At 52.1% G+C, this 26,383-nt stretch overlaps 1 protein-coding gene and 1 long non-coding RNA gene across 2 annotated transcripts in view; one reads left to right on the plus strand and one right to left on the minus strand.

The window, feature by feature from the left end:
* The window catches only part of JPH3 (junctophilin 3), a 174,168-nt gene that overhangs the window by 115,155 nt on the left and 32,630 nt on the right, over positions 1–26,383 (minus strand). The window lies entirely within an intron of this gene.
* On the plus strand, positions 13,971–16,369 carry LOC117196678 (uncharacterized). Its single transcript, XR_004476968.2, has 3 exons — positions 13,971–14,512; positions 14,872–14,976; positions 15,913–16,369. It is a non-coding gene; the product is annotated as an uncharacterized LOC117196678 (long non-coding RNA).

Genomic DNA, 26,383 nt, shown 5'->3' on the forward strand with positions numbered 1-26,383 from the left:
GCCCCCAGTCTCCAGCCCAGGCTACATGGCACCGCCCCCAGAAAAGCGTGGTCCCACCTCCAGGAGGCCTGGCTCCACCCCTAGGAGGTCTGGTTTCATCCCAGGAGGTCTGGCCCCACCCCCAGGAGGCCTGGCTCCGCCCTTAGGAAGTCTGCCTCACCCTCAGGAGACCTGGCCCCATCCCTGGCTTTTTCCTTTTTCTTAGTACCTGCGTCCCCGCTGCGTTCCTCCTACCCAGCCCCTCCTCTGGACATCACCACTGGGACCAGCCCTCACCATCTAGTTCCCGGGCTGCTGTAACTGCCTCCCGCCAGCCTCCCAGTCCCCTCCCTGCCCCTTTCTCACCCCCAATAGATGTATTCACCCCCTGCTTAAAAGCCTTCGGAGGGCTTGTTGCCTCCAGGGGAAAGGACCTCCCCCAGACTAGTCTCTTCTGCATCGAGAGCACCCTATCCAGCCCCGCCACACCTCTGCTCTTGCAAACCACGGCTCTCCTCTCCGCGGAAAATCCTTTCTTCAACCTCAGGTCGGGTGTCCGCCCCCTGCCCGCCCAGCGAGACCTGGGCACTCTCATCCCAGTTGTACCGGCTGCCGTGCCCTGTGCCTGCCGCACCTTGCTGTACTTCTCCCGGCACCTCTCGCTCAATCCTCAATCCGCCCCGGGAGGTCTGGCTACAACTGCTCCTGTCTGACACGAGAGCAAACAGGGCTGTGTGTTAGTGTCCCCTGGGCTCCACACATGGGTTTGTCAGTAGAAAGGCGGCACAAAAGAGTGGGGCAAAGAGAAATAGAAGAGGCAAGATAATTCCCAGTTTCCATAGCAACAGACAGGATGCAGCACTATGCGGGGGGTGGGGCGGGGGGCAGGGAACATCCTGGGAGCAGGATAAATCATGGAATTTCAAGACAGAAGGGACGGACCTTCAATGTCCTCTAGTCCAGGAGTTCTCAACGGGGGCGAGTTCCCCCTAGGGGACGTTTGGCGATGGCTGGAGGCATTTTTGGTTGCTATTCTGGTTGGGTGGGAGGTGCTACTGGCATGCAGTGGACAGAGACCAGGGAGGCTGCAAAACATCCAGCAGTGCACAGGGCGCCCCACGGCAGGTATCCAGCCCAGAGCACCAACAGTGCCAAGGCTGAGAAACCCTGATGTAGTTCAACCTCTGTTGTGGCTTTGAATCCTCTCTCTGGCATCCTCCCACCCCCTCCAGAGCCGTTTCAGTCTTTGCTTAACCCCAGTGATGGGGGGCTCGCTACCTCTAGGAGCAGCTGGTCCAAGGTGATGAGCTTTGCGTCAGAACCAGAGATGGCAGGACATCTAGGGGGAGAATTTGCACATATGTCTCCATAGCAGAAAAGCAGCACACAGCTCACGCTGAAGCCTTGGAGAGAAACGAGCCTCCAGTGAGCTAAGGCACCAGCTCCTGTCTGTCCTCAGGTTTTCCACGGAAGAGGGTCTGCCAGGAACCAGGGGTCTGGGTGGGAATTAAGAGGGTCCTGCTGGTCCTTGGTTTAGGATCTCTCAGCCTGCGGCTGCAGGATGGAAGTGGGGAGAAGCAAGGGGGAGGCAGGTCTTGGTCATCTGCGTATCCAGAAGTAAGATTAAGCTTCTGAAATATTAAAGCCTTGTTAATGATATTCATGTTGAAGTATTTAGGAAGAGATGTACATACCCTGAAATACAGAAAAGTAAGATGCATGGATGGAAGGCTGGGTGGACGGATGAGTGGACAGGTGGATGGACAGACGGGGGATGGATGGACGGACGCACAGATATGTGTGAGCGAGTACAGAACACTTCTATTAAAGTTTGATTAAATCATGTTACAGATGAGGAAACCAAGGGTTCAAAAGATTAGAGACATTACTCAAGGTCACCCAGTAAATTGTGGGGGCCAGGATTTGAACCCAGGCTAGTCTGGCCCAGAGCTGTGCTGTGTCCACCCTGTAGGACTCATCCCTTCCTTGGGAGGGCATCAAGGGTCACAGCCGCCCCAGGGTTTCTGCAGGAGAGGAGCCCTGGCAGCACCCTGACCAGAAGGGGGGTGGTTCCCAGGGAGTCTGTCTATAGGGGTGGGGGCTGGTTAAAAGCTGTAAGTTTCCCCGAGGCGCCCTTGGCGCTCCCCGGAGTGGGAGCTCACTTAGATGCTGAAATAGAGCAGTGAACTGAAGAGGCAAATCCCTGCCTCGGAAAACTGGCAATTTTCCTCCTCACTGCCATCATTTTCCAGGCATGCTCTAAAGCATCTTCTTAGCCTTTTTTGTGCCATAGACCCTTTTGGCATTCTGGTGAAAGCTATGGATCCCTGCTCAGAATAATGTTTTAAAAGCACAAACTAAAATGCATAGGGTAGGGCTTCCCTGGTGGCGCAGTGGTTGAGAGTCCGCCTGCTGGTGCAGGGGACGCGGGTTCGTGCCCCGGTCCGGGAAGATCCCACATGCCGCACAGCGGCTGGGCCCGTGAGCCATGGCCGCTGAGCCTGTGTGTCCAGAACCTGTGCTCTGCAACGGGAGAGGCCACAACAGTGAGAGGCCCGCGTACCGCAAAAAAAAAAAAAAAAAAAAAATCATAGGGTATAAACAAAACAGTTATATAAAAGTATTATTTTAGATTGAGATCTAGTGATGTGTATATCTTTATTAGCACATTAAATAACAAGCTCTAATGTGACTGTCCCTCCTTCTGGGGGTGGGACCTTGGGGGGGCCACCAGAAGCTGTGGGATGGTATGTTCTGGTGCACGGGTCCAGGGCGTGAGCACTGAGATCAGATGGACCTGGGCTTGAATCCTGATCCACTATTCACAAGCAGAACCTTGAGTAATGACGTCACCCTGCCCATCCTCGGTTCTCTCATCTGTAAAGTGGGGATAAGGCTGGAGGCGAGGATGGTGTTGCTCTGAGATGCCTGCCCTGACTCGGGCTGATATAACCCCACCTGAGGTCTACTCCCACACTGAGTCCGGGGCCTGTGTGCATCAGGGGAAGGTTGGTGAAAACAAGGATGTAATTTTCCCTTCCTGTCTAAGTTCATCGACCTCTGAAGCCCCTCCGTGAGCCCCATGGGAGCCCACGGGCATTTGCCCTTGGCTGCGCTGGCAGGGGCTCTGGGCCCACCCTGTCCTCCCTGAGCGGTGGGAATTTTTTAACCTCTTGAGCCCCAGTGGCAGTGAGCAAGCATGTCGAGGCTGTCAGAGGGCCATGGCCTCTGCACCTCCAGCCTGAGCCCCCCACCGCCGGCCTGGAAACCCTTGGGCCTAAAGGTTGAGGTTTTGCTTTTTATTCCTCCTGGAAGGGAAACAAGGCCAGCCCTGAGCCAGGGACAGGCCTGTCAGGGTCACGCAGACCTTGAGCCTGCAGCCAGGCTCCCCTCTGGGCAGCTGGGGAGGACCAAGGCTGTTTCTGTGCCTGGCATGGCCCTGGGCCCAGCCAGCCAGGAAGGCCACTCAGAGCCAGACCCCTCAGGTCACCAGCCATCCCAGCTGTATTCCTGAAAGTCTTGGCAGGATGGGAAAGCGCTGGCCGGCCAGGAAGCAGAGACATCACCCAGCTGTGAGTAACCAGCTGCCACGGCTGGGATTTGGGGGTGGGTGGTGCAGCCTGAGGCTGCTGGCAGGTCTCCGTGGGTGGAAAGGGACTCTGCCCACACAGCAGCCCAGCCACTCCTCCCCCCCCGGGCAGAGTGGAGAAGTGAGGGCATTTCACATCAGGGGCAAAGGCAGGGCAGTGGCGTCCAGCAAGGACTGTGCCCTGGCCCGGGAGAAGCCCTTGCAGGAGACGGTAAGCATCACATCATCTCGGGGGTCAGGCTCCAGGAGCCAAACCTGCTCTGCAGGAGGCCCTGGGAAGGAATGTTGGCTGCAGTTCACAGTAGAGGCCTCTCTGGCCCATCCTACAGAACCGTCTAGACCTGACCTGATCCCTCCTGTCACCCGGAAATGGAGTCCAGCTCCCTTCCTTGCCGCTGACCCTCCCTGTCCTCTTTTAAAAGCCCGTTTGGTTAATTTTGGGGTGTGGATCTTAAAGAAAACCTGAGCGTAGAGGAAGGGCAGAGCAGGCCCTCCCACGCAGCCCTGACGGGGAGGCCCCAGGGGCCTCGTGTCCCCAGCCGGGCAGCTCTGTCTGCCGGGTCGCGGGCACACGTGTGGGCAGCCTGTCCTCCTCGTCCACTTCACAGTGTGTCAGTAAGCATCTGTCCACGCGATTTCGTAATCCTGGCAAACACCGCTTATCCTTGCAACATTTATTTATGCATTTATTGCAAAATCGCCATCTTTCTGGTTGTAAGAATAGTACATACTTGTTGCAAAATATTCAGAGACGGAAAAGTGGGATGAGAGAGAAGATAAAAAGATCACCCTCAAAAAAAAAAAAAGATCACCCTCAACCCCAATGCCTGGGGTTGTCACCGTCACCGCTGGACGCTCACTTGGCCAGACTGTGATTAAAAAAAAAAAAACCCTCTACATATCAATATATTTGTTCCCTTACAAACTTAAGATCATACCTACATATGTGCTTGCTATTATATATTTTTTTCATTTTATATACACACACGTATTCACATATATACATACATTCATACGATGTTTTTTATTTCATTTTATAGTCTTATACCTCCACTGAGATTAGGAGAGCAAGGACACTGAAATCTACTGTATTTAGGATTTTTGAATGTACACATATACTTTTGGGGGGGGGGCGGTGTTGGGTCTTCGTTGCTGCGCGCGGGTTTTCTCTAGTTGCGGCAAGCCGGGGCTACTCTTCGTTGCGGTGCGTGGGCTTCTCATTGCGGTGGATTCTCTTGTTGCAGAGCACAGGCTCTAGGGCGCACAGGCTTCAGTAGTTGTGGCACGTGGGCTCAGGAGTTGTGGCTCACGGGCTCTAGAGCGCAGGCTCAGTAGTTGTGGCGCACGGGCTTAGTTGCTCCGCAGCATGTGTGATCTGCCTGGACCACGGCTCGAACCCGTGTCCCCTGCATTGGCAGGCAGATTCTTAACCACTGCACCACCAGGGAAGTCCCACATATACGTTTTTAAACGCGGTGGCCAAATTTCTAACATGACTGCCGTTCCGCTGGCCCCTCCACATCCGGCTCTGCCTGGGCAGGGGCTGCATTCCCGCCTGGAAGCCTAGGGGGCTAACAGCTACCCCAACCCAGACCGGGGTTGCTTCTGTCTCCCATGTGAATCTCCTTTAACCCCACCAGCACCTTCTACAGTGTCCCTTCACTAAACTCCTTGAACTTGCTCATCTGTTTCTACCCTAAAACTGCATTCCACTCTGTTCTATCCAAGTTCAGCAGTTTATTCAACCAAGTCTCTGTTAGGTGACAGTGGTTTCCAATTTTTCACAATAATTGTGAAACTCTGGCACACTTTCCAAGTATGTCTTTGAGATGAATTCGGGGAAGTGAAATTGCTGGATCATAGGACAGGCCCCTTTTAATATTTCTAACCCTCTTTTCTGATGATCCCATAATGTTTCATCTCAGGAAAGCAGCAGCATTTATTTTGCCAGCTGCTATGATGGGACATGTCAGTTGTTTCCAGTATTTTCTATGGTAACTAACACCGAGAGCAACATCTTCATGCAAAGGCACCTTGTGTATCTGGGATTGTGCTCTCGCCTGCCTTGCCTGAGAATCTGAATCGGCTACGGAGAAGATGTACAGGGACCTTTGGGCCCATGTTTCATTTAAAACAGCCACACCCACTAAGTTGAAGTTTGAGTGAGTGACCAATCTAACAAGAGTCACAGGTTTATTTTGAGAGGCTCTGTGTCCACTCACATCCAGGCTGTAGCACCCCCATTAGGAGGCAGCCCATGGACTCCCATGGAAAGACCTAACCTGAAAATAAAGCAACAAAAATCTAACCTCAACCTTCTCTCATAACCAGGGCTTCAGCTCCCTATTCCTCCTACAAACGGAAGCAGATACTTCGGGCTGCAGGGGATGCTCCAGAGGGCTGGACGGGGCAGGCCCACGATGCGGAGGGAGACCTCGGCCCCTCTGTCTCCTTTTGGCACCCTTGTCCTCAGGCCCCCAGGCCCTCTGCACTCCCCTGCCTGCAGGTGCTGTTGTGATCCTTGTGAGTGAATTTTAAGGCAGGGAGCACTGAAAAGCGTAGTCTCTGAAGCTGGATTTCCAACCTGCGTTGCCAGAAAACTATACAATCCGACGTGTGCCTTGCATCCCACCCTATTTCAGAGATCTTCCAGGTGTATTCAAGGCTTCCGAAGCTCTCATGTTCCACCCGGGAAGGTCACAGCATCCTGTTCATGTGTTTCCAACACTCTTCCAGCGGAACCTCTGTTTTCCCTTAAATACCTGAGTTTTAACCCCCAAACAGCACGGGAACTTCAGGAGTCTTTTGAGGGTGAATCTTACACGTGGACGGGCTTTCTCCTCGCTGCTCTCCAGTGAAACCCTCTCTGAGTAAGGGCCCAGCCACAGACAAATGCTCTGACCCTCCCACCTGACCCACCCCCAGCTTCCCCAGTCCGGGGCCGGTCACACTGCCCAGTGGAGATCAAGGAGCTGGCCGTCTCTTGTCTGTTCCCTCGTCCATCGTTTTGAGAAGCATTTGATACTTACAGTAGCTATGGGGCATTTACTGAGCACCTGCTACGCATGTGCTTCAGTGTCTGGTTCTGTCCTTACAACAGCATGATGAGCTGTGTGTAACCAGCCCCTTTTACGGATGAAAAAACTGAGCTCAGAGGTAAAGCCCCCTGCTCACACTTATAAGCAGCAGAGGCAGGATTCTTGACCATGCCTCATCCCGGAGCACGACGCAGCCATGTCCTCAGAGCACACACGGGGCCAGGGAGGGAGAAGGACACACGGGACACGTGTACGCAAAGCACTGGCCGAGAGGTCTGCCCCTGAACGGAAAGCTGTGCTGAGCCTGGGGAGGGACCACCTCCCCACGTGTGGCCACTGCCCACCAGAGAACAGGCAGCCCAGGAGCCAGCCCGCCCCAGGGCTGCTGTGAGCCGGGTGCTGGACCAGACCTGCCCCCTTCCTACTCTGGTGCACGCCCTCTGCACCAGCTTCCTGGGCTACCATGACAAAGGACCACAAACCACGGGGCTTAAAACAACAGAAACCTATTCTCCCACATTCTGGGGCCAGAAGCCTGAGATCGAGGTGTGGGCAGGGCCCGCTCTCTGGAGGCTCCAGGGGAGGATCCTTCCTGCCCCTCCCAGATGCTGCTGTTGCTGGCCATCCTTGGTGCTCCTTGGCTTGCGGACGCATCCCTCCAGTCTCTGCCGTGGTGTGTGTCTGTCTCTGTGTCTTTTCTTATAAGGACATTTGACATTGGATTTGGGGCTCCAAAATTTGGAGCTCCATCCTATGCCAGCATGCCCTCGTCTTAACTTGAGGACGTTTGCAAAGACCCTGTTTCCAAGTAAGGCCACATCCATAAGTAATGGGGTTAGAACTCAAACACATCTCTGGGGGGACACAATTTCATGGACACTGTGCTGGGTGTGGGATGAGGGCAATGTTTCAGGGCCAGGCACTTCCCATCAGGCATACACCTGTTCCCCTCTCAGGGATGCAAACTCCAGAGGGAGCCCCCGGCACAGAACAAGGGCCATGAACACGTGGCACTTACAGCAACAACCCCCCTGGTGTGGAAGGAAGATTCTGGGAGTAGGAAAGCCAGCAGAGTTAGGAAGAACTCAGGCCTCAGTGTCCCCAGCTTGCATACAGGGGGTTGGGAGGGCTCCCCCTGCACCCCGACCCTGCTGCAAACTGCCTGGTGCCGCCACCTGCTGGACGGTGGGGGTAGTGCATGGGTGGGAACATTCCAGAAAAAGCTCTTGGCCGTGAGGTCCTCACACCAGGGCCCCTGTCACTGTCACTGGGTTCCTCCCTTGCAGCCACAAACCCTAGGGCGGTCGTGGACCTCGTTCTTCGTGTGTTCCCCGCTCCTGGCCCGGTGACAGGAGGGTGGCGAGGGGAGAAGAGACCTTGGTGGTGACCCCGAAGTCACTTGACTCCTTCTCCCGCTGACGGAAGCTTCCAGGCTGCTTCTACTACAAGGGATTCCACTGCGAACGTTCGTGCGTCTCTACACGTTTGTGAGCATTTCCTGCGGCCGCACTTGGAAGGTCACTGTGGGGTCTCCGGCGGGCGTGGCCTCTGCCCCTGCACACTGCACACGGGGACCTTCTCCGCAGCAAAGGACCAGCCGTCTGTGGTCTCATCCTTGGCATCACCTGGTGTGCTCGGGTTCTTTGAGTTTTGCCAACCTGCCAGCGAGGAGAGGGCCACACCGTGGCTGGTGTGCACGCCCTGCTGCCTGGCCGGGACCTGCGTTTTGCCCACCAGGCACGTCTCTCCTCTTCCACTTGCCTGTTCATTTTGACGTCAAAGTCAACAATCTTTTCTTCTACAGTTTGTGCTTTGGGGATTTTGTTAAAGAAATCCTTCCCGGGATTTCCCTGGTGGCGCAGGGAATCTGCCTGCCAATGCAGGGGACACGGGTTTGATCCCTGGTCCTGGAAGATCCCACCTGCCGCAAAGCAACTAAGCCCATTTGCCAGAACTACTAAGCCAGTGCTCTAGAGCCTGTGAGCCACAACTACTGAGCCCACGTGCCACAACTACTGAAGCCGGTGCGCCTAGAGCCCGTGCTCCTCCACAAGAGAAGCCACCACAATGAGAAGCCCGCGCACCGCAACTAGAGAAAGCCTGTGCACAGCAACAAAGACCCAACGCAGCCAAAAATAAAAATAAGTAAATTTACTAAAGAAAAGAAAGAAATCCTTCCTTACTTTAATGTCATAAGATACAGCTTTTCCCTGCAAAAGTTTTATGCATTTTGCTTTTTTGCCATTATAGACCGTTCTGCTGCCAAAAGCCAACCTGCTGTCAAAGAATCATCAGAGACAGTGCCCCCCACTTGGTCCCACCTGGTGTCCTGCCCTCTCGCTGGGCCCTTCTCCCCTCTGCACCCTGGCTCTCCTCACTTCCCCCGCCTGGCCCACACGCCCCAACTCCAAATTCTCCTCGGTCGATGGCGCAGAACAATTCCGCTCTCCCCAGGCCCCTGCCGCCCCCTGCTCTTGCTCGCTGCTGACGCAGCAGCTCTGATAACTTGCTCACCGTGTGATCTTGGCCACGTTTCTCAGCCTGCCACACACGCCTGCCACAGAGCTTGACAGGAATGCCCAGCCACGAATGCCTGCTCCACCCTCAGCCTCCACACCGGAACCACGCTGCACCCTATGCACCCTGCTCCTGGCCCAGGAGCTGGCCTGTGCCTTCAGTGGAAGGGTACACCCTTGCTCTCTGGCCTCTGGCTGCCCCCGGGGGCCCTGGTGCAGTCAGCATGAAGGTGCAGAGTGAGGGCCGGGTGTTCAGTCTCTGGATCCCTTCCTGTAGGACTGCCTCGGGCCGGGGTATCCCTTGACGGTCAAGGCGGTGGGCTCCACACACCTCCCCCTCCCGGTTCCAGCAATGCCCGCCTTCCTACCCCAAGGCCCTGCTACCCCAAGGTAGCAGCTCTGCAGCTTTACTGCATTATTCCTGCTGGCCCCCTGCCTGCCCACACCTCTGGGAATCACACCCCATCAGTGCCCTCCTCAGGTTACCCTGATGTGAGTGTGCCGTGCGTCTCCTGACGGACGGAGAAAGGGCCACCCTTTCTTCTTTAGAACCCGCTGAGGCCCATCACTCGAGATAGGAACCCCTGTAAAAGTCAGGAAGGCCCTGGCAGGCAAATGCGCTAGTAGGTTCCAGTGATGATCAATTTCACTGGTGAGTACTGTGTCTGGGTCAGATCATTGTTTTCCTCGAGATGAGATGTCATAAAGATTTACGATGATGGTCGGCACACTCGAGGGCCAACCTTGCTGCCGGAAAGTCAAACCATCCCCATGCCTCCCCTGGCTCTGCCCTGAGCTCTGATGGAAGCAGCAAGGTGGAGGGAGGGGGCGGGAAGGCGAGACGAGGCCCAGGTTTTCCCAAGCACTTTATCAAGGTCAAGGGAGGCAGCCTCCTCCCTTCCCACCCCTCCTGCTGAAAGTTAAATTCCATCAGAGAGAGGAGACAGCTGCCAATAAGGGACAGAGGGCGTTAGCGGGAAGGGCAGGTGATTTGAAGTCAGACCCGCCTACGCCCAGCGCCCATTTGCTAGTTGGGTGTCCAGGGCAGGCCCCTCGGCAACTCCAGAGTGAGGACAGCAATACCTCAGTGTAGAACCGTTGAGAGGATCACAGAAGTGAACGTGAAACATTCCACCAACAGCAAGTTCTCTGTTACCATTGGCTCTTGTAGCCACAGTTGGGAGCATTCGTATAATTAACACGAAAAATAGAACTGCTAAACATGTTCTCTGAATATAAGAAAAAAGTGCATCTGTTTCAATGTTGAAGCTAAAGACCGTTGGCCTCTACTGCTTTGCCATCCAGATGACGACACTGAGGCCCAGAGAAGGTGAGTGGCTTGACTGAGGTCACACAGCAGTAGCAGAACTGGATCTGGAGCCCAGGCCTCCTGAATGTGTTTTCACAACTTCGTGCTGTGGCAGACACATCCTAGGGTGGCCCCCTCCCCGCGAGTGTGGGCAGGACCTGTGACTTTGCTTCCAACCATGAGAATATGGGATGTTACTCTCATGGTTACGTTTCATTATACAAGACTCTGTCTTAGCAGAGGGAGTGAGAGAGAAGGAAAGAGCCAGGCTATGAACTGCCATGGGGAGGGCCCAAGAGCAGCCTCCAGCTGACACCCAGGGACAGAGCAGGGCCCTCGGTCCTTTAGCCACGAGGAAATCAATCCTGCCGACAGCCAGAGCGAGCTGGGAAGCTGGGCCCTCCCAGTCGAACCTCCGAATGAGCACGCAACCCGGCTGACACCTTGATTATAGCCCAAGAGACCCTGAGCAGAGACCCGGCCCAGCTGAGCCTGGACTCCTGACCCTCAGAAACTGCGAGACGGTACTGGGGGTTGTTTCCGGCTGCTAAGTTTGTGCCAATTTATTATGCAGCACAGGAAACTAACACACACATGATCCCTCTGAGTCCTCCTGAACCATGAGAAAACACCCCCTTTTCCTATATACAGTGGGTGGCCAGATCCTTCACCCCCCCCCCTTTGCTCGCTCAAGGATGTACTGAGCACCCGGGCTCTGGGTGGGCTGCGTCTGTGCCAGGTACTATGCTCTGCCCGTCTCTCTCTCGGATGGAGACCTCTGGCTTCCAACAGGCACGTGGGTGCCCATAGTCAACACTGCAACTCCCAGCAGGGGGATGCAGCCATGTGAGCGAGTTCTGGCCAGGGACCTGCGAGGAGGGGAGGTGTGAAGCTTCTGAACCATGTCCTTGAAGACCAGGGCCCGCCTTCCCTCCCTCCCTCCCTCCCTGCCGGCTGGAACGCAGCCCACGTGAGCCCACTAGGTACGCACTGTGTACCTGATTGACTGTGTGTCCAGCAGCCGGGCCACCCTTCTGGACTGGAGAGTTCGTACCCGCTCTTCTGGGACACAGCCTTTCCAGAAATACCCTCAGCTGAAGACAGCTGCCTTGCCTGGAGCCATACCCACTCTGGTCCAAGACGCAAAGGCCCAGCCCCTTGCCTTGCTCAGGACACCCCTGAAGGGCCACCCAGCCTCGGAGCTCCCTGCGGGGTGAGGCCTGTGGAGGCTGTATCACAGTGAGGGTCTCCCTTGGCCAGGCAGAACCCCCGGGACCCTCCTCCTGCAGATCTCCCCCGGGGGACCCGACCTGCACCCGGAGAAAGGCAGCACCACAGGACAGGGCAGCCACCGGTGAGGAGTTGCACCAAGTCAGCTTGACCTTGACGTGAAAGAGACAGACAGAGACGCTTCCGGCTCTGCTCTTTTGGCTTCCTTTGCTAGGGCACTGCAGTCGATACCTTAATTACTATACCAGGCTGCACGGATGCACGAGCAGCCCGAAAGGATTGAGCCCCTATAACCACAGGGCGCCCTTTAAACTTCCTCCACCCAGAAGGCCATGCCTTTTTAAACTTAGTCCAGATAGGGGTACCTTTCTTCTGATTTGCACAGACATCCCATGGACTGCCTCAGGTCCCACCTGCAGCGTGGGCTTGATGACTCGCTCGGGAGAAAATGAGGGTCCCTTCCTGCCAAAGGCGAGATCCACGCGGGGTTGGGAACGCTGTACAAACGGGTGGCCAAGGAAGGGTCGGAAATCCTTATGAGGAACTCCTTACAGAAACGCCTCTGGTCCGCGAAACACGTGGCTTCCGCAGGACCACACGGCCCCTTCCTGAGATCCAGCCTCCACGTGCAGGGTGATTTACGGACCGCACGAGGCAGGCCTAGGTGGGAAGCGGCAGCAAGTGACTACGAGGCTGTTAAGAGACCTCGGGTAACGCGATCTCTGCCAGCACTTACAAGGATTTTCTGCTTATCTCCCAGGCCTTGGACTTTAGTATCAAATGTCAGAATCAATTACCAAGTAATCACCAATGAACGTATTTTACGCCGACTCCATGAACAGATAAATAAGACGAGCTGAGGACCAGAGTGATGTTGGCAGCGGGGCTCGGCACACACCAAGGCTGGGCAGTGCAGCCGGCAGCCTCTTCCTGAGACTCTGCCGTGAGGACGCAGGGCCGCCCCACTGATGGAAACTGTGCCCACAGGTCTGATGCTCCCGCTGGGGGCCAGGCCTCCAGGACCCCTCACAATGTCTTGTTCATGGGGGCGCTACGTAAACAGAGGATGACTTGGTCATTTATGGTCCCTAAACTAGGTAAGTGCCTTTGCATCCTGCTTCCCAGCTGCTGAGAAGCTGCCAGTCTGAACCACAGACAATGGAAGCAGCTTTGGTTTCAGCAGTGGGGCGGATACCGTCAGGATCCGCCAGGGATCTCTGGAGCCCTTCGTACCATCTCCGTGTACCCAGAGTGCGGGTGTGTCCACACCTCCAGCGGCTGGCACCTGCGCTATGTCTGGACAACCACCTTGCCTCTTGCAGGGCACCTGCCTGCATAAGCGAGATGCCTGCGATTTATATCACTCCAGGAAGCCCTTCACCAAGACGGTGGGCTTGGGCAGGAGTGTGAAAACCTGCTCCCTAGGCATCCTCACGTGGCCTCCGTCCCTCCTGTCCAGATTCCCTCACTCCCTAATTGTCGCTTCAAAACAAATCATCATGGTAGGCTCTGCTTCTGGGCAACCTGTCCCAGGAAACAGATCTGGGTTAACGATTCCTTAGTCATCGACACAAAGGAAACGGCACAGCTGTGGTTGGAAAAAGGAGGGAGCAGCAGCTACTGCTTCGGGGACACCTTTAGAATCGACTGTTAAATATACACACCACTATAGATGAAACAGATAACCAACAAGGACCTACTGTGTAGCACAGGGAACTCTACTCAATATTTTGTAATAACCTATAAGGGAAAAGAATCTGAAAGGGAATATATATATTATACTATACATATGGAATATATATATAACTGAATCACTGTGCTATACATCTGAAACTAACACAGTATTGTACACCAACTATACTTCAACTAAAAAAAAGTACATGCATTTAGAGTGGGAAAAAAAGAGAACAGACTGTTAACAGTAGATGCGGTATCCTTGTTTTTTGAAGGGGGAAGGATAAGAACGTGTATTATATACATGCTTGCACCTCCATCAAGAAGGAAATACATGGGGACTTCGCTGGCGGTCCAGTGGTTAAGAACCCACCTTGCTGTGCAGGGGATGCCGGTTCGATCCCTGGTCAGGGAACTAAAATCCCACATGCTGTGGGGCAACTAAGCCCGTGCGCCCCGACTAGAGAGAAGCCGTGCACCACAACGAGAGGTCCCGTGTGCCACGACTAAGACCCAACGCGGCAAAAAATAAATAAATATTTAAAAATGTTTAAAAAAGAAGGAAAAACATGAAAGTAATGAAAGCAGATACTCAGGGTGCAGGAAGTCACAAGCCCTCTGCATGTTTAGACTGCCGATGCCACCAATCCAGAAAATTAAACACAATTCCTGGGCCCCGCCCTCCGGGAGCCTGATGCAGCTGGCCTGGGGTGAGAAGTCAGGGTCTGAGAGGCTCCTGGGCTGGCCACAGCTCAGCCAGGCTGGGGGACGTCATTCTGGGTGGTTTCATCAAGAGGTCTGATGAAACCTAACAAGCAGCCGGCAGCTCCACACCCAGGTGGTGCTGCTTCTGAGACATGAACCAGCCCCTATGGGACGTGCGACGGAAAACCTCTCATTCCCGGATGACCCCTGATGACACCTGTGAGCCGGGCTGCGGGATAGACGTCAACCGCCTTCGCCTGGCGCCCGCCTCTCATCCCGTTGCCACAGCAACAGCAGACACAATGGTTTCCGTGGAGTTCGGGTCTATAAATAATGTCTAGATCAGTCGTTGGGGTGGGAACGGGTGGACTCTGCAGGGTGGTTCGTGGTGACCAGCAGGCCAGGCCACTGTCCACCGGAAGCGTGGCCCTCGGGGAAGGGAGGTCCGTCTTAAACCTGACTCCGTCCAGTGGTAAGGGCGGTCTCCTCCGATTCTGCAGCCATTTCTCCTTCAGAGAACGTAGCTGGGAGTGTTCCACCTCTGTGAATCTGACATGCGTGCACCCAGCTGGCTACGCTGAGCCGGGGCTGGGCGGGCAGGTGGGCTCCAAGTCCCTTCTGGGGACTCGGAGACCGAGGAGGGTGCAGAGGGGCTGTTTCTGTGCTGGCGAGGACGGTGCCTATTTCATGTCTTGGTCTTGCTGGGTGAGCTCTGGTGGGACGGAAGGGCTGGGGTCTGCGGATCCGGATCCCAGTCTATCTGGCTCCCCTGGTGCAGGCAGCAATTCTGTCTGTGTCCTAAGGACAGCTTTTTGTGTTTTTTAATATCAGTGTTTCCAGGGAAGGCTCACATTCCCAATCCAAGGGTGAAGGAGGTGATCTGTGGTGAAGTCATTTGAAAATCAAGCCGATGGACGCTGTTGCTCTCTGATGAGGGTGAGTTCTCTGGTGGGAGGCCCGCAGGGCCCCTGGCACGTGGCGCGCTGCATGGTGTTGAGAGAAGGGCTGGGCATTGCTCTGACATATGGTGGGTGGGCATGGGAGTGGGGCAGCCTCTTTGGAAGGCAGTGAAATGACAGCTGTCAGCACTGACTGGGCGGGTCCCTCCGTGCAGCCGTCCTGCCTCTAGGGGTACTTTCTGACCAACGCCTGGCTTGTGTGTGCCGAGGCATATTGCATAGGCATGCGAGCAGCCACGTCCATGAGGCTGTGTTTACTACAGCAAAGATGGGGACTGATGTCTGCCGGGAGGGTGGCTGGATACATACAGCTTGACACCCACATACCAACAACAAACACACAGTCAGACAAAAAGAAGTGCCGGGTTATCTGAGCCGATGCACAACAGTCTCTAGGATAAACTGATGAAAAAGTGCAAGATGTAGAGATGCTCCTGCTTCTGTAAGAAATACATGATGCACTGCGAACATGAACGTCCATGTGTGCACACACGTACATGGGATACGTGTACATACACATATCTCTGAGTGAACGGATGTGGATAGAGACGATTTCTGAAAACATACACAAGAACCAGATGACTCTGCTTAGCTGTGTGAAGGCAGGTCTGGCGCCCTGAAGAGGTAGGCTGGAGGGAGACTTACTTCCACTGCACACTTTTCCGTAGGGTTTGGGTTTGGTTTCATCATCGGCATACATTAATTTTTCAGTTAAAAACAGACGAGTGGACTCACGCCCTGGAGCCCCTATGTCACAACTGGAGAGTAGAGAGCCTGCGCGCCGCAGTGAAGACCGAGCGCAGCCAAAAAAACAGATAAATGGGGGAAAAGGAAGGGAGAAAGAGGAAACAAGGCAGGAGGAAGGGAGAGAGCCAGGAATGGAGGCTGGAACCTTCTCTTCTTCTAATCCTAGTGCTGCCAAGGTCAGAGGACGCAGGGACTCGGCCAGAGGCAATGGAAATGCAAACCAGATTCCAGAGTGTTTTGCTCCAACGCTGCACCAACTCCTGGGAAACCCGTGAATTTGTTTTCCCCGACCCAAAGGGCGGCAGCGGTTTCAAATTCTCCGAGAAGCAGCCCTCAGGGGGTAGCTTCACTGACCCTCAGCCCAGCTGCTGTCCACCTCGTGGGCAACTGAGAAAAGGGGGGGAAATGCATGAGAAGGAGCTGGGAAATAAGTTTTTCACATTTCCAAATGAATCCAGGTCTCATGCAATTGGGCCTCAAGACTCGTATCTCCAGAGGGTCACTGTGCTAATGGTGGGGGGAGGCTGGCACCGGTGGTGAAGGTCAAAGGGCGTCCCCCCTTAAACAGAGTGGTGGCCTGGGTGTGACATAAGAGTCTCAAACAAAAAAAAATGGTTTTTCATCTCAAGGGAAGAAGACGGGAACTGCGGGCTGGGGAATGTGGGTGTTGGTGTGGTGACTTTGACCTCGTGAATATAAGAACTCCACGTCGTCAGCTATGGTGTCAGGCTCAGCAGGTGGGGTGACCTTGACTTGGGAGCCTGTGTTAGGAGGGATGTAAGCAGGTCTTCAGCGTTTCCCCACACTTCACTCGAGCATTTTCTCAAACACCAAGATCATGTCTGGAAAACGCAGACACTGGGAAGCCCAAGGCATATATATGAAAGAAGGTCTGTTAAAAGTATGGGAAGAAACTATTATCATTTCAACTTCAATTCACCTCATCCTTTTAAAATTTCCCTTTGGTGTCTGATGATGTACATTAAATGGTGGCAGCAGAGTACAGATGCAGGCTTTATGCATAATCATAATAATACCTCGCTGGGACTTCCCTGTTGGCCCAGTGGTAAAGAATCTGCCTTCTGGGGGCTTCCCTGGTGGCGCAGTGGTTGAGAGTCCGCCTGCCAATGCAGGGGACACGGGTGCGTGCCCCGGTCTGGGAAGATCCCACATGCTGCAGAGCAGCTGGACCTGTGAGCCATGGCCGCTGAGCCTGTGCTCCGCAACGGGAGAGGCCACAACAGTGAGAGGCCCGCGTACCACAAAAAAAAAAAAAAAAAAAAAAAAAGAATCCGCCTTCCAACTCAGGGGACATGGGTTGGATCCCTGGTCAGGGAACTAACATCCCACATGCCAAGGGGCAACTAAGCCCGCACGCTGCAACTACTGAGCCCGTGCGCCTCAATGAGAGAGTCCATGTGCTGCAAACTACAGAGCCCATGTGCTCTGGAGCCTGTGTGCCACAACTAGAGAGAGAAAACCCCGCACACCACAACTAGAGAGAAGCCGGAGCACCACAATGAAAGATCCCGCATGCCTCAACTAAGACCCAACACAGCCAAAAAAAAAAAAAGAATAGAAAAGAAATATTTAAAAATAAATAAATAAAAAGGAAGCACTTAACTTGACCTTTGATTTAAAAATAATACTAATCATAGCTAGCCCTCGTACTGCCCGTGTGCCACAGCCCTGCTCTAAGCTCTTTACGGGTATTCATTCATTTACTCCTCACAGCTCTGCAAGGTACCGTTACCTCCTGCTATGGACTGAATTGTGTCCCCCCCACTAGCTTCACAGGCTGATTTGATGATGTGCATTAAATGGTGGCAGCAGAGTACAGATGCAGGCTTTATGCATAATCATAATAATACCTAGCTGGGACTTCCCTGTCGGCCCAGTGGTAAAGAATCTGCCTTCTGGGGTCTTCCCTGGTGGTGCAGTGGAACAAGGCATGGCTGCATTTGGAACAAGGAAGTAATAAAGAGGAAATGAGGTCCTAAGGGTGGGGCCCTGGTCCCACTGGATTAGTGAGATCCCATAGGATTAGCTGGCCTCTCTCCCCTCCATGTGAGGACACAGAGAAAAGGCGGCAGTCTGCAAGCCGGAAGGAGAGTCTTCTCCAGACACCGAATCACTAGAACCTTGACCTTGGGCCTCTGGCTTCCAAAACGGTAAGACAATGTCTGTGGCTTAAACCACCGAGTCTGTGCCCGTCTGTTGAGGCCCCCGCAGGAAACTACCACCCGCCTCATGCAGTATGGGGAAGTATGGGGAAGTTAAGGAGTCTGGACAAGGCAGCACGGCCAGGAGGTGGGACCAGGGCTTGAATCCAGGTGTTTGGCTGCAAAGCCCAGGCCTTTCATTACGTATGTTAGGCTACGCTCTTTTTTTTAACTTGTATTGGAATATGTTTGAAAAAGTCTGGAAACTACCAGATTAGAAAGAAAGGGTGAGCCTCTGGCAGAGAGGACAACAGCCCCCAACAATCTCCGTGTCCGAATCCTCAGAAGCTGTATTTCCCTTACTTGGCAGAAGAAACTTTGCAGATGTGACTAAGTTAAGCATGCTGAGAGGAGGGGATTACCCTGGAGTATCCGAGTGGGCCCCATGTGCAATGCCAGTGTCCTTACAGGAGGGAGGCGCGAGGTCAGAGAGGAGAGGAGATGCCGGGCCCCTGGCCTTGAAGACAGAGGAGCCGCGAGCCAGGGATGCAGCACCTCTAGAGGCTGGAAAAAGCAAGAGGACGGGTTTGCTTCTAGATCCTCCAGAAGAATGCAGCCTGCAGACCATTTTAGACCTCTGACCTCAGATGATACACTTGTGCTGTTTCAAGTCACCAAGTTTGTGGTGATTTGTGACAACAGCAGTAGGAAATCGTACAGAGGAAAAACCTGCAGATTTGGGGGGTAAATTGCCAAAGGAGATGATACGGCTGGGGAGCTGAGATGCAGTGGTGATGCTGTGTGACTTGTGATCTCAGTCCCGAGAGGCCCTGCCGTGCCCACTCTCACCCTCTGGAGGCCGCCAAGATGCCCAACCTGTCCACCGAGGATGAGGCCACGTAGAGCAGAGAAGAGCCACGCTAGCTGCACTCACAGTTGGCACCAACCGCGGAACAGCCCTGCTCCCCACCTCCCATGCCTTCCCTCCAACCAGCCAGAACCACAGAGCTACGCCTGGGCTCAGACCCACCCACATTCCGGAAGCAGCTCTGTCCTTGGGCAGAACCTCTTCTGGGGACCAGCGGCTCTGTGATGGGCTCAGCTCTTGCAGATAGAACCCTGTGCCTCTCACCTGTCATGTTCCCTGTTGCTCTGTTTGTACGCTGGGCTCTTAGATTTTAATTTTCAATGACTGGACACTACCTTGCTAAACTCTTTTTTCATTTCTAATAATTTTTTCTGCAGATTCTAGTTTTCCAATGTAGTCATGTTATCTGACAGGCAATGATAGTTTTGTTTCTTCCCTTCCAACCCTGATAAATATTACTTTTCCTATTTTCCTATGCTGGTAGCTCCTCCAATACAATGTTAAACAGAAGCAAAGAGACACCCATCCTTTCCTTGTTCCTGATTTTAAAGACACTATTTTGGGCTTCCCTGGCGGTGCAGTGGTTAAGAATCCGCCTGCCTGTGCAGGGGACACGGGTTTGAGCCCCAGTACGCGAAGATCCCACATGCCACAGAGCAACTAAGCCCATGCGTCACAACTACTGAGCCCGTGTTCTAGAGCCCACAAGTCACAGCTACTGAGCCTGTGAGCCACAACTACTGAAGCTCACGTGCCTAGGGCCCGTGCTCCGCAACAAGAGAAGCCACCACGATGAGAAGCCCGCGAACCGCAACGAAGAGTAGCCCCTGATCGCCACAACTAGAGAAAGCCTGCACGCAGCAATGAAGACCCAACAAAGCCAAAAATAAATAAATAAAATAAATTTTTTTAAATGTAAAAAAAAAAAAACTATTTTGTGCACCATTAAGAATTATGTGTACTATAGCATTTTGGTAGATAGGCTTAAGATATTAAGAAAATTTAATTTTGTTCTTTTAAAAAATTTTATTTAATTTTTCACTGCTTTGGGTCTTCGTTGCTGTGCGTGGGCTTTCTCTAGCTGCGGCGAGCGGGGGCTACTCTTTGTTGCGGTGCGCGGGCTTCTCATTATGGTGGCTTCTCCTGTTGTGGAGCACGGGCTCTAGGTGTGCGGGCTTCAGTAGCTGTGGCACACGGGCCTAGCTGCTCCGCAGCATGTGGGATCTTCCAGGACCAGGGCTCGAACCCATGTCCCCTGCACTGGCAGGCGGATTCCTAACCACTGCACCACCAGGGAAGCCCTTAATTTTGTTCTTAATCTTTCAAGACTTCTTATAATAAAAGGATGCTGAGTTTTAGCCATTGCTCTTTCTGCATCTGTATGAATGATGGAATGGTTTTTCTCCTTTGACCTGTTAATGCGATGAATGACATTTATAGATCCTCTAATGTTATATCACTCCTGTATTCCTGGCATACATTTACGTTTGTCATGATACATTATTTTTTTATATATTGAAGATTGGGTTTGCTAATATTATGTGTAAGATTTTAGGGTCTATTTTTATGGGTGATTTTGACCTATAACTTTCTGTTCTTACTCTTGCCAGGTTTCACATCAAGATTATACTGGCCCTACAGAATGAATCTGGAGCCATTCCTTCTTTTTGTATTTCTTGGAAGAGTTTTGTGAGACTAGAATGATAGACTTTAAATATTTGGTAGAGCTCTTCTGTAAAACTCACTGGGACTGGTGTTTTCTTTGTGGGAAAATTTTAAATTACTGTTCAATTTCATTATTGGTTGTAGAACTGTTCAGACTTTCTATTTCTTTGGGGGCCAGTTTCAGTCAATTACATTTTTTTCTAAGAATTTTCCTGTTTCTCTGCCACTCCTTGAATTGGAAAAATCCTTACCTGGCTACCCCGAGGTTTCTACCTTCTAAATCTTAGGCAGATCACTCTGAATTTGCCCTCATCTCTTTGAAATTCCAGCCTTCTCCTATGTTGGCATCGGTATCAGTACTGTTTGGGCTGCAGGTAGTAGAATATGTGACCAAAAATGGCTTAAATGGCAAAGTATTTTTACCAATGCTTGTGAGCAGTCCAAAGGCAGGCAGTTCCAGGGCTGGTCCAGGGGCACAATGATGTCACTGGGGACCAAAACTCTCTCTTTCTGTTCCTCCCATCCTTAGCACATTGGCCTGCTTTTTACATGATCACTGCTGTAGTTCCAGGCATGTGTGTGTGGACATGAAAGCTCCCAGGAATAGGAACCTCTCATACCTTGCATCACTTTTTAAAAAAAATTTAACTATAGTTGAGTTACAATACTGTGTTAGTTTCAGGTATACAGCTTCAGATTCTTTTCCATTATAGGTTATTACAAGATATTGAATATAGTTCTCTGCTATGCAGTAAATCCTTATTGTTTATCTGTTTTATACATACAGTGGTGTGTATCTGTTAATCCCAAACTCCTAATTTATCCCTCTCTTCTCCTTTCCCCTTTGGCAACCATATGTTTGTTTTCTATGTCTTTGAGTCTGCTTCGGTTTTGTAAATAAGTTGATTTGTATTTTTTTTAGATTCCACATATAAGTGATAGCATATAATATTTGTCTTTCTCTGTCTGACTTACTTAGTATGATAATCTCTAGGTCCATCCATCTTGCTGCAAATGGCATTATTTCATTTTTTATGACTGAGTAGTATTCCTGTGTGTGTGTGTGTGTGTGTGTGTGTGTGTGTGTGTGTATGTGTGTGCGTGTGCGTGTGTTTATACCACATCTTCTTTATCCATTCATTTATTGATGGACATTTAGGTTGGTTCCAAGTCTTGGCTACCGTAAATAGTGCTGTAATGAACACTGGGGTGTATGTGTCTCTATGAAGTAGAGTTTTCTCCAGATATACGTCCAGGAGTGGAATTGCAGGATCATATGATAGCTCTATTTTCAGTTTTTTAAGGAATCTTCATACTGTTCTCCATAGTCGCTGCACCAATTTACATTCCCACCAACAGTGTATGCGGGTTCCCTTTTCTCCACGCCCTCTCCAGCATTTATTATTTGTAGACTTTTTGATGATGGCCATTCTGACCAGTGTGAGGTGATATCTCATTGCAGTTTTGTTTTTCTCTAATAATTAGCAATGTTGAGCATCTTTTCATGTGCCTGTTGGCCATCTGTATATCTTCTCTGGAGAAATGTCTATTTAGGTCTTCATTTTTGGATTAAGTTTTTTGTTTGTTTGTTTTTGTTTTTGTGATACGCGGGCCTCTCACTGTTGTGGCCTCTCCCGTTGCGGAGCACAGGCTCCGGACGCGCAGGCTCAGCGGCCATGGCTCACGGGCCCAGCCGCTCCGCAGCATGTGGGATCCTCCCGGACCGGGGCACGAACCCGTGTCCCCTGTATCGGCAGGCGGACTCCCAACCACTGCGCCACCAGGGAAGCCCTGGATTAAGTTTTGCATTACTTTTTACTGGGGAGGAAAGCTTTCCCAGAAGTACCCCACACACACCCAACAGACCTTCCCGCAGGTCCTACTGGCTGTGCTGCGCTCCAGGGAAATTCTGGGGCAGTGAGGGTGTGGAGGTCTCCGCCTCTGTAGTGGGTGGCAGCCCCGCAGGAGTGGGCAGGGCTGGGGTGCAGAAAACCACATCCGCTCCAGCACCTTAGGGTTTAAGGCCTGATTGTCCCGTCTGACCCCCTCCTGATCTCTCTGGCCTGTTGCCACCCGGGCCAGCTTGACAGAAAGTATTAGAACCTGTGGTGTGCTTGTTAATGTTAATAGCAGGCTCTCGGGTTGGGGGAAGCCCTGATTTGAAGGTTTGATTTCCAGGGTGTAAACACTCCCATTTCGGTTGATTTCAAGCCATCAACATGACATCATTGACTACACAGCTGGGAGGAGACTTGCAAGGCAGGCTCTCACGAGCCAGCATGGGCCAGCTCCCACGCAGCCCAGACCAGAACCCGCTAAATCCTGTTAATTAAGGGATCAAGGGACTTCCTTTGTGCCGCAGTGGTTAAGAATCCACCTGCCAATGCAGGGGACACGGGTTTGAGCCCTGGTCCAGGAAGATGCCACATGCCGCGGAGCAACTAAGCCCGCGTGCCACAACTACTGAGCCCGCATGCCACAACTACTGAAGCCCACGTGCCTAGAGCCTGTTCTCTGCAACGAGAGAAGCTACCGCAATGAGAAGCTCGCGTCCCGCAATAAAGACCCAACGCAGCTAAGTTAATTAATTAATTTAAAATAAAGGCATCAAAAGGGCTGGCTGAGATGATGGAGAGAGGGTTGATGTACAAACACCATGCTGATTCCTCATGACCACCCACTTGCATAGTGAGGAAACTGAAATTCAGAAAGGCTAAGGCGCACAGTGACTTATGTGGAATCAGAGTCCAAATCCAGCCTGTCTTGTTCATGTCCTTTCGTTCAAACCAAGGCCCAGATGCAGAATAGATTCCATCAGCTCTCATTCTGCACCTGTGACGTGCCAGGGGCTGGCTGGTGCCCTCATTCTGCACCTGTGACGTGCCAGGGGCTGGCTGGTGCCCTCATCCTGCACCTGTGACGTGCCAGGGGCTGGCTGGTGCCCTAAAAGTGGAGCATTACTCATAACGCCAAGAAGTGGGAATTAACCAAATGTCCATCAACGGAAAAAATGAGTAAGTAAACTGCGGCCCATCCAAACAGTGGAATATTATTTCTCCATCAAAGGGAATGAAGTCCTGCTGCATGCTACAGTATAGATGAGCCCGGAGAACATCATGCTAAGTGAGGGAAGTTACTCACAGAGGACCCTTCTGTGAGTGTCCAGAGTGGGCACACCTACAGTGACAGGGTTGCCAGGGCCTGAAGGGAGGAGGGAACGGGGAGTGACCGCTAACGGGTAGGGGCTGATAAAAATGTTCCGGACCTAGGTAGTGATGAGGGTTGCCTAACTCTGTGGACATCCTACAAAGCACTGAATTGTAAAACAGAACAACAACAACAACAGCAAAAAGTGGAGAATTAATTGAAAAGGGATTTTCTTTGCTCTCCTCTCCCCCAGGCTGAGGCCTTCATATAAATGTCTCATCATCGTTGAGCAGGACTTTTCAGGTCACCATGTACTGTGCTAAGTGAGCATCTTATATGCATCTTTTTATTAAGTACTCTCAACCACCTGATAATGGGGTCATATTATTAACCCTATATCACAGATGAGAAAACTGAGGCTCAGAGAGCAAGTAAGCAACTGGCCGAGAGCACACGGTCAGGTGACGGCAGAGCCAGGACTTGGATGCAGGTCCATCTGACCCCAAAGCATGTGCTCTAAACCCTCCACTGTCAAGTGAGGTCCAGGTCACTGGAGGCTTCCTTTTCCTCCCTCCAGGATGCAAGGTCAGGTGACTCTGCAGCTCGTAGGGCTACTTAGCCTAGAAGCTTCTGTCTTCCATCTCTCAGCCTCATTCTGTTTACCTTAAAAATTGAGGGGCCCTGAAAATCTGGGGTCCTCAACAGGGGCAGTGCTGCCTCCTAGGGGGTGTTCTGAAAACTTGCAGGCATTCCACGAGCGGGACAGTCCCCCAAAATGAAGAATTCCTCCAATCCCTCCACTTGGCGATGTCCCACCAGACCTTCATGTAAATGAAAAGTCCTCTTGTAATTTACGGGTCTAGAAGCAGCTCTGTTTTCTGTTTATGTGTCTTTAGCAGAGCTGGAATATACATTGGAAGCTCTGGGAAGGCAACTCTAATATCATGTGGTCAAGGGCAGATGGTCATTTCCTCTGTTCAGAGCTTGAGTAAAAGCTGTTCACCGTTTTGGAAAAGCCCATCACCGGCAGCGCTGCTTCATGGTGTCTGAGCCGCCACACGATGCACCTGTGTCACCGCGATTCCCTCTCTGGGCCAAGCGTCTACCACTTCACTGTGTCATCCAGGATGCTCAGACCTGAACATTTACCTTTTGAAATCCACATTGTTTTATTTTAAATGACTTTTCCTTTATGTTGCAGTTAGGGCATTGTATGAATTTTTTTTTTTTTTTTTGCAATTAGTGTGTAGGTAGGTTACAAATTCTACGAATTTCATTTCAGAATAAGAAAAGCAGCATTACAAAATATTTGTTATCTTCTTTAAAAGGTGTTAATTAGGGCTGAGAGAGATCTGGGAACCACTGAGCTACATCATTTCTGCACATCCCTTCCAGATTTTAAATAATTAAACCTGACCTCCGAAAACCTTTTCCATAATCCTAATGAAACCAAGTGCACAACGCCTTTCCAATAATCCCCAAAGCATCATTGCACCAGCGTGGCCCAAGTGCAGCCAGCAGCTGATTTCAACAAGCTGGGCCTGTGGACTCTTAAGAGGCTGCCTTCTGACCCTGCTAGAAAAACCACCTGGCTTGTAACATAACACTCGCCTTATTTCCTTTTCACCTCAAAAAAGAGAAAAGTCGACACCTCAAACGAAAAATCTTCCTTATGCCATCTCTTTCTGCTTTGACAAGTGCAGTGCTTACCTAGAACGTTTTACTGAAGGGGAGAAAATAAGCGGAGATCTGAGGAAGTCTATGGTAACAAATTTTGATGTGCTTGAGTGAGGTCACGCCATGTGACATTCCTTCCTGTTAATTATTTCTCCCAGGCTTATCTTCCCCCATCTTCTCGAACTTATTATATTTTAACGGCAGCTAGCGGAACGGTTGGGGCACTGCCTTCCCCATCTGCGTGGAACAGAATGTTCAAAACGGTCGAATCAGGGATGCTGCATGGAACTGGCAGATGTGCCAGGGAGTGAAAGACGGCAAAAAAACCCACAGCAGAATCACGCAAAGCCAGAGAGGGAACAGACTGCAGTGAGGGATGTTCCGCATGGAACAGTGCCCCGCAAGGAGTCACATCCCCCCCAAACCTCAGAACACGCCCTTACGCGTAAAGAACAGGGTCTTCGCAGACATACAGGTAGGTTATGAGGAGGTCATCTAGCATTAGGGTGGGCCCTCTTCTTGTAAAGAAAGGACAGGATCCAGAGAGAGACAGAGCGGAAGGCCAGGTGACAACGGAGGCAGAGGCTGGAGTGAGTGATGCACCACCGGAAGAGGCAGGAAGGACCCGCCTCTCGAGCCTCCCGAGGGAGCACGTCCCTGCCCACACCTTGATTTCAGACTTCTGGCTTCTGGAATGGTGAGAGAATACATTTCTATTGTCTGAAGCCCTCCAGCTTGCGGCAGTTTGTTATGGCAGCCCCAGGGCTTACGAAGGAAAACCTCAGAAGGTAAGTGTTAGGGGCTGAATGTTTGTGTCCTGCCCAAAATTCGTATGTTGAAACTCTACCCTTAATATGACGGTATTAGGAGGTGGAGCCTTTGCGAGGCGATTAGGATTGGTGGATGGCTCGGGGTGGAGCCCCCATGAATGGGATCAGGGTCCTTCTAGGGAGCTGGCTGCCCGGGCTCTGCTCTCTGCCACGTGAGGATACAATGAGAAGTTGGCAGCCCACGACCCGGAAGAGGGCTCTCACCAGAACCCGACCACGCTGCACCCTGATCTCGGACTCCAGCCTCCAGAGCTGTGAGAAATACATTTCTGCTATCTGCAAGCACCG

This window comes from Orcinus orca, chromosome 20, assembly GCF_937001465.1.
Source record: "Orcinus orca chromosome 20, mOrcOrc1.1, whole genome shotgun sequence".
Lineage (NCBI taxonomy): Eukaryota > Metazoa > Chordata > Mammalia > Artiodactyla > Delphinidae > Orcinus > Orcinus orca.